This window comes from Leptinotarsa decemlineata, unplaced genomic scaffold, assembly GCF_025532065.1.
Source record: "Leptinotarsa decemlineata unplaced genomic scaffold, Ldec_3_MD MMD2_tig00026314_RagTag_RagTag, whole genome shotgun sequence".
In the NCBI taxonomy this organism is placed as follows: domain Eukaryota; kingdom Metazoa; phylum Arthropoda; class Insecta; order Coleoptera; family Chrysomelidae; genus Leptinotarsa; species Leptinotarsa decemlineata.
The window spans coordinates 5,646,143-5,653,975 of record NW_027412684.1 but is presented as its reverse complement, the minus strand read 5'-3'; the positions used below and the strand labels follow the sequence as shown (position 1 = coordinate 5,653,975).

At 36.0% G+C, this 7,833-nt stretch overlaps 1 protein-coding gene across 2 annotated transcripts in view; it reads right to left on the bottom strand.

The window, feature by feature from the left end:
* The window catches only part of LOC111504605 (uncharacterized), a 346,996-nt gene that overhangs the window by 257,528 nt on the left and 81,635 nt on the right, over positions 1–7,833 (bottom strand). The window lies entirely within an intron of this gene.

The following is a 7,833-nucleotide window of genomic DNA, read 5'->3' as shown; positions in this document are numbered from 1 at the left end:
GCAAGCGATATTCGATCTTTCAAGTCATTCGGATCTGAAGGTTCAGTTAAGTTTTGTACACATTGCTCTTTACATATTCCCATAAAAATAAATCTAATGATGAAAGATCAGGTGATTGCGCTGACCATTCAAGCGATCCTCGCCTCTCTAGCCATCGATTGGGAAATATTGTATCGTAGTATTGCCAGGGAATCAAATTGTTAATGTAGTGGTGCTCCATCCTGCTGAAACCATATCGTATTTACTGGAACTTGAGAGTTTCATGGATCAGGATATAAATTTGCTGAACTTGGAATGACATCATTTTGAAGTAGTGCCAAATCAAACTGCCCTCAATGAAAAAAGGACCAATGATATGCTTTCCTACAATCCCTGCCCAAGCATTAACCTTTTAAGGTTATTGCGTGTTTCTTCTCTCATCTAGTGAGGATTTTCCGTTGACCAGTAGCGGCAATTTTTCCGATTGGCATGACCGTTAAGAGTCAAAGTACACTCATCAGAAAACATAACGTCTCCTAATTGGATGATATTGTTATCCAACATGTCCATCATTTGCTCACAAAAATAAGTTCTTCTATCAAAATCGTCTCCCATGAGCACCTGAGTAGTTTTCGTTTTATGGGGACGCATTTTATTTTATTTTAATATTTAACTATCGATGTATGGCTAACATTGAATGTAGTGGATACCTGTCTACTCGATGTATTTGGGTTTTCCTCAAACTCAAGCATCACTTCTAATTTGCATTGGCAGCTGCCTTTTTTATCTGCCCCACATGACCGTGAAAGCTCGCGAAACTGCTTCTCTATTTTGCTTATTGTTCCTTGAGATATAGGCTTTAAATTAGAAAATTTCTCATGGAAAAGGCGTTTTCTTAAATTAATATTCTCTAAAAATGGTAAGTATCCCTCTGATAAATTATAAATCGTAACTCGTCTGTTAGACATACGACAGTTGTATTTTTTTGTACTCTAGCACTAAATATCATACAAATGGACACACGGCATCGCTTCCTTCACATCAGTATCAGATCCCCAAGATCAGTATACTACATCCCTAATGGTCAGGGTCGTTACACAAAGATCATTTACTTACTTTGCGCCTAAACTCTACAACTGAATTCCTGAAAATATAAAATCTATCTCAAATATCAATCGCTTCAGAAAAGAGTTGAAAGAGCCATACTACTTTTGCTATATTGTCCACTTACAATTCTGTAATACATATGTGTTCACATATGTATGTATATATGTGTATATATGGGCACTATTGTTTTGTTAATATATATCACATCCATTATCAACAACATCCATTTCGATTTCAACATGTTTTTATATATTATTACTAGTACGCGTATTCAACAATTATGATTTTATACTCAATTGTCAATTTAGTTTTATGTTTGTATGATTTTATATTTAAATAATATTATATGTCAAAACTGACAACTTTTTATATTTATACTGATATTTGTGATTTTATATTATCTTATGTGTTTTTAATTTCATATATCAAGTAGTTTATTTTCATATGCAAATCCGCTTTATATATAATTCATTCTCATACTTTAATATTTATCATATATTAATTTTTTTTATTTGGATCTCCTATTCACCACATACAAGCAACATCTGATGCTTCTGTGGTTTCTACAATGTTCATTCAACTGTATGCATTATTTCTTTGTGTGATTTGAATCTGGATAAACATTATTATTATTATTATAAGGCGAATATCGTAAAACTTTCCTGGGGGTACATTCATTCCAAAAACGTTTTGTTCGCAGATAGCTTTTTCAGAATTGAAATTCTAATTGAAAAAGTGAGATTGAAGGAAATCGTCAAAGTCGTTAGGTCTCCGCTGAAAAATTGTGAAACATTAACGAATTCGAATGATACGAAACTGTCGGATATTACCGTATCATCAACAGAAAACAGAATTGTCTCTCTAGGTTATCGTCCGTTTTATCTCCGACCGAATAAAAATCCTCACATTTCATTCGTAGTAGAGCTCAGCGCGAATTGCTCGACTCATAAATTCAAATCTCAAACCACTTCCTCAATCTGCCTCACAAAAGAGAACAGACCATTTTCCATTTTACGTGCCGGTAGACAATAAAGATTGTAAATTATATTTTTAATTAAATCTTTCCAGCTGTTGAAGTAAGTTCTCCACAAAATAACATCCTTTACCTATACAAACTGAAAACGAATATATTTAGTACAAATGTGTGCTGCTCCCAAAACTCTAGTGTCAACTATTTTGTCGATCCAATAAATGGTTTATCCTTTCATATATTACTGAGAAGTATATTTGTCGAAAATAAATCTTTCAGAGCTTAGACTCGTTTATTCTATGGAAAGTGTAGGTATATTCTTATAGAATCGAGTTTTATTTATAACTTTTTGATGCAGTGTGAGTTCTGATAAATCTAACCGCGCTTACTCATGACATCACTGGCTAGGTACAAATTGATCATACATCGACTTTTGTTAGAACCAGGCAGATATTATGTTTTTAATTGCATTATAATTCAACCTTACTATTACCAGTCGGATTTGAAATAGTATATTATATACCTTGGGTGAGAAGTGAGCTATTATTTACAGAGCATTTTTATATAATGTGCGAGCGTATTTCTAATCAGACTGGCTTTATTTATGTCAATTATTTGGCATGTGTCAAATTTTGATATGAATCTAGGAAATGTCTCATTGCATTTTTGATATATTTCAATGTTTCATTTCTCTCATCGCTTCTGTATGTTCAGAACTTAGAATTTATCAATTCTGCATTATAGTGAAAAAAAAATTTCCTTGGTTGTATGATAACCCAAGGCAGCTATGAATTGTTGCATGTCAAATTGAAACGGTACAGTTTCCATGTTGAATACGCGATGTCGATGATAAACGCGCAACATCTACTTAGGCCATGAAAACGTTTGTCGGCGTTTCCATGACAACCAAACACTGTACAATGATTATTATTGCTGTCAGTTTGCCAAATGCGGTTTTAATTCAAATTTAGATGTCGATTTGAAGAAGTTGAAAGATCTATATAAGTAAAACGTCAATATAATTAATTGAAAAATGGGTGAAAATTCAAGTGACGATGATTTAGAGATGATGTGTACCCCGCCTGAAGTTAGAATGGTGGCAGCTAGTACAAGTAGTGATTTATTGCCAGAAAAATCAAAGAGACTGTACATGAATGCATATAACCAACTGAAAACATGGTGTGGAGAAAGGAAAGTTGCTAAAGTAATAGAAAATGTGTTATTAGCTTATTTTAAAGAGAAATCTGAAGGCAAAAAGGTATCGACATTGTGGGCAAATTATTCCATGCTAAAATCGACACTTGCAATAAAAGAAAATATTGACATTTCAAAGTTTTTCAAGCTTGTAGCATTTTTTAAACGAAAAAATAGTAATTATAAACCTAAGAATTCAAAAGTACTTACAAACGAAGAAATTGACAAATTTATAGTTGAAGCTCCTGATGACGAATATTTATCAAAAAAGGTATACATTTTTATTATTATGTTGTGTTTAATTTTTTAATGGAATGATATTCAGGCTGTTATGGTAATTGGTGTTGCCGGTGCCTGCAGAACAGATGAATTATGCAATATGCTCCTAGACGATTTAGATATTTGCGATGATATTATCATAATAAATATTCCTAATTCAAAGAACAGAACATCAAGGAAGTTTGTTGTTGTTGCGCTACAATGGGTTAATGTTATTAAAAATACTTAGCTAATAGGCCAACTGACATTACAAAATCATTTATTTTATACCGTAAAGGTAAACATATCAAACAAAATATCGGGCACAATACTATTAGTAAAGTACCATATGCCGTGGCTAATTATCTCAAATTAGAAAATCCTGAGTACTATACTGATCATTCTCTAAGACGTAGATCGGCAACACTTCTCGCAGAAAACGGAGGAGACTTAAGCCTGAAATGGCACGGAGGGTGGAAGTCGGCTGCAGTGGCTGAAGGATATATTGAGGAATCAATAACTGATAAGAAGAGAATCGCCGAATTAGTGCAAACATGTAATTTACCCAATGAAGCTTCAAATATAACTTCTTCTGCAAGTCAATATGCTGCCTTAGAAAACGTCCATGTTGAAAATAATATAGTGGAAAAAGGTAATGAATGCGTTCAAAATACGATGATCGTTTGTAACACAGAAGTGAATTTACCTGGTCTAAATGTTAGTTCCATTAATACAGGAAATGCTGGAATACACATTTGTCACAATTGTACAATTAATTATAATTTCAAATAATTTTCAAGCGTATTTCCAATGTTCAATTTTCTACTTCTAGTTGATAATAAGTTGACAAAAGTTTCTGTGAATATCTTCAAAATTATAGAATTGTTCTCATTATTTACCTAGGTGTTTTTTATTATCATTATTTACCAAGGATGAGAAATATCTATTCACGTTATGGGAATGGAGTAAATAATAGCAATTTCTCAGGTTAGTCGTGAAAAAAAGTATTTATGTGTGTGATAGCCACAAAAAGAAGCAAGGGCGGATCCCGGGGGTCATTGGAGTCAACTCCCCGTCCACCCCGGGCTGGGTACTTACAATATTTAATTATCGCAATAAAATACTTTGATGGCCAACGCATTATTCGGGAACGAACGCATTGAAAATTTGAATTTTACCGTACCGTACACGGCCGCGACTTTTCATAAGACATGTCACATTTCGTGTGACAGTCGTGACACTTTTGCGCGCTTTGTTTCGATTAACGTCTAGCTAGACCTAACTTTGTAAGGAGGTTGCGTTAATAGCCATGTTACGATTGCGTACGGCTGATGTAAACCTAGAAGTATAAATGGGTCAATTGAGGCTGAGCCTATAGTGGAAAGCGCTTACTGCGCAACCTCTGCTGCAGGCAACCAGCGATGCAATTGAACCCAGGTTTGTGTTTAATAAACCCTACAAAATACAAATAAAACAGAACACTGAGTCAGATGCTACAAATGCAATACATACAGGTACAGACACAAAAACCAAAGAAGGTTCAGTATGTGGAGTGTACTCAAGATCACTGAACCTAAGGATTAAGTGGGAAATGGGAAAAACACCAGTGTGATCCGAACAGAACTAACTAGCTGGTATCTCAATCGCCACAAAAAAAAATAACCAGGAAAGGAATTTTTGACAAAAACATAACAATCTGCACTGTTAGCAAACAAGCCCTATTAGCCTTGAACAGACAACGTGTTACCTCAGGGCTAGTACTAGAGTGCCACCAAGATTTAGCCAAAGCTTCGGTAAATAATAAAATTATCCTGAGCTGGGTTAAAGGGCAGGACAGGAGTAAAGGTAATCGCATTGCCGACTCTATAGCCAAGGAAGCGGCTGGACTAAGAATTTTAGGACCCAATGGCACCTACGGCCTGATGACTTCGACAATTGTGGAACTAACCAAACGTCACACTCATGCTCAATAGCTAAAGAGATGGGATGAAATCAAAGGATGCAATCTTGCCAGGATCACCCTGGGCGACCCTGGGAAGCTGGCACCAAAAAAATATCTGGCGATGACCAGGAAAAATCTACCCTTAACAGTAGGATTTCTGACTGGCCACTCTCAACTCCACAATATGGGGCTAGTGGACACACCTCTATGCAGGATGTGTGAACAGGAAGATTGAACTGTCAGGAGGCATGTCCTATGCGAATGTTCGGAATTATCGTCAATAAGAGAGTGTGTTCAGCGCGTCTTGGCCTACACCTGCCTCCCAGAGACCTGTCCACCTTCCTGGACATGGACGATGACCTAGGAGAACAACTCCTTGGGAGGATGTAAAATAGGTCACATGTGGCCTTAGTGCTGTGGGCCCACACTCACCCTCCTCACTCTACAGATACACATAGACCTAACCTCAATCGGAACAACTGAACTTCAATAATAAAGGAACTTTGGAATTCCAATATAAATAGTAGTGTTGTCAAAAAGTGTTGCTACAAATTCATTACAAGAAATAGTAAGTAAGTAATCAGTTTCTTCATTATGCTGTGTGTATGTGTGTGTGTGTGTGTGGTCAACCTGAGACGGTTGAAGAATGTCTAACCGTACTGGCATTTCTCCACGTCCATAAAAACATATCCGTTGAAGTAGATGAAGTGATAACTTTTTTCAAATATAGTTCAATTACATTTAATAATGAAATACCTACTTTTTACTTGCATTTATTATTATTAAAATTGAATTATAACTTCTCGTGACTTGATCATGAACCCCTGCACCTAAGCTGGATCCCTCCTTGTGAAGAAGGCTCTAGGCTATCTAGCACAATGCTAAAATTGAAGTTAGCCTTAAATATTGAAATTTTTAGAGAAGGTCGGAAAAAGCGACATCGAACTAATTCATTGGCATGCCCTGGTGTAATGAATGATTATACGCAAGAAGCATGTACTATAAAGTCAGTATTGATTGGTAAATCGACAAAAAGTACAGGAGACTGTAAATCGATCTCATGAATACAATTGTTTGCGGAAGGATTGGAAGAATCTTACCTGATACACTAGTCAATGAAAATATTCTCGGATAGTCAAGCGGCGTTGGAAGCTCTTGGCTCCTCTATGGAAAGACTTGACTAATTCTCTCTGACCTAGATTCATGTCAATACTGGCCTGGAAGGCAATTAGGCTACCGACACCCATGCAAAGGGAGGTTCTGCAAGCAGCTTCATCGGACTAGAACCTGTCATTGGCATCGCTTCACGTTTTGCCAAACAAAGATTGAACACCTGGTTGGCAAGAAGATTAATGGACTTCTGGTAGAATATTTCAGGATTGGCTCACTCCAAGGCGTTTATTCACCCTTCGAAGCTTGATACCAAACAGTTGTTGGACTAGAGTGGGGATGAACTACGATGTCTAACAGGCCTTCTTACAGGTCATTGTCATTTGAATCATCATATGCAGAAACTCGGACAGTGTGTGTCGCCTCTGTTTGGAAAATGATGAGAGAGCAGAGCACATACTTTGTACCTGCTCCACTGGAGACCGAATCAAGTTTTTAGAGTTCGGCAGAGCCGTACTCTTACTATCTGACCTGAAAGACCACTCACCATAGAAACTAATCGGCTTCGTTAAGAAGCAGGGTTTATTTGGTCGAGTGTGAATGGGTGTGAGCCGCAATAAACCCTTTTTTCAAGTAAAAGATGAAGTGAAAGTCATGGTTCACTCATATCCTGATCTAGGTTAACAAAACGCTGGTCAAAAGAATATTTTTGTTCTTGTTTGGGAAAAATATTTTCAAAAGATTTATTTCTCGCCAGAGATTTTAACACCCCACCTCTAGTGTGAAGTTTATTTTTAGTTCTTTAATTAAACCTTTCCAGCTATAAATTTTCCACAAAATGACACTCTCCATTCGGTTTATTCCAAATCGAACATATTTAGCTCTCAAGACATTCTTCAACACTCCCAATTGGGCGTATATAAATGTGGAATGAAACGTGAACACATTTGGGTATATGTGAATGGATTCGTTCCGGTTATTTGGGTCTATTTGAAGATGGGATGGCTTCAGTGGGAAATATATTTCTTTGAAAATAATGTGGAAAATAGGTTCTGATTAGATAAACTCTTGAGTAATTGATAATCGTGATGATTAGGATCAGTTGAAGCATGTGGTAGAATGTCAAATGTTTCAATCATAGGAAAAAAGGGTTCTTAATATTTTTCAATTCTTTTTAATTTGAAATAATTACTGGAACTACTGAGTTCTTTTTCTTTCGGAAGATTTTTCAACTAAAAAGTATTTTACCAAACATCCATCTTCCCAAAAGGAA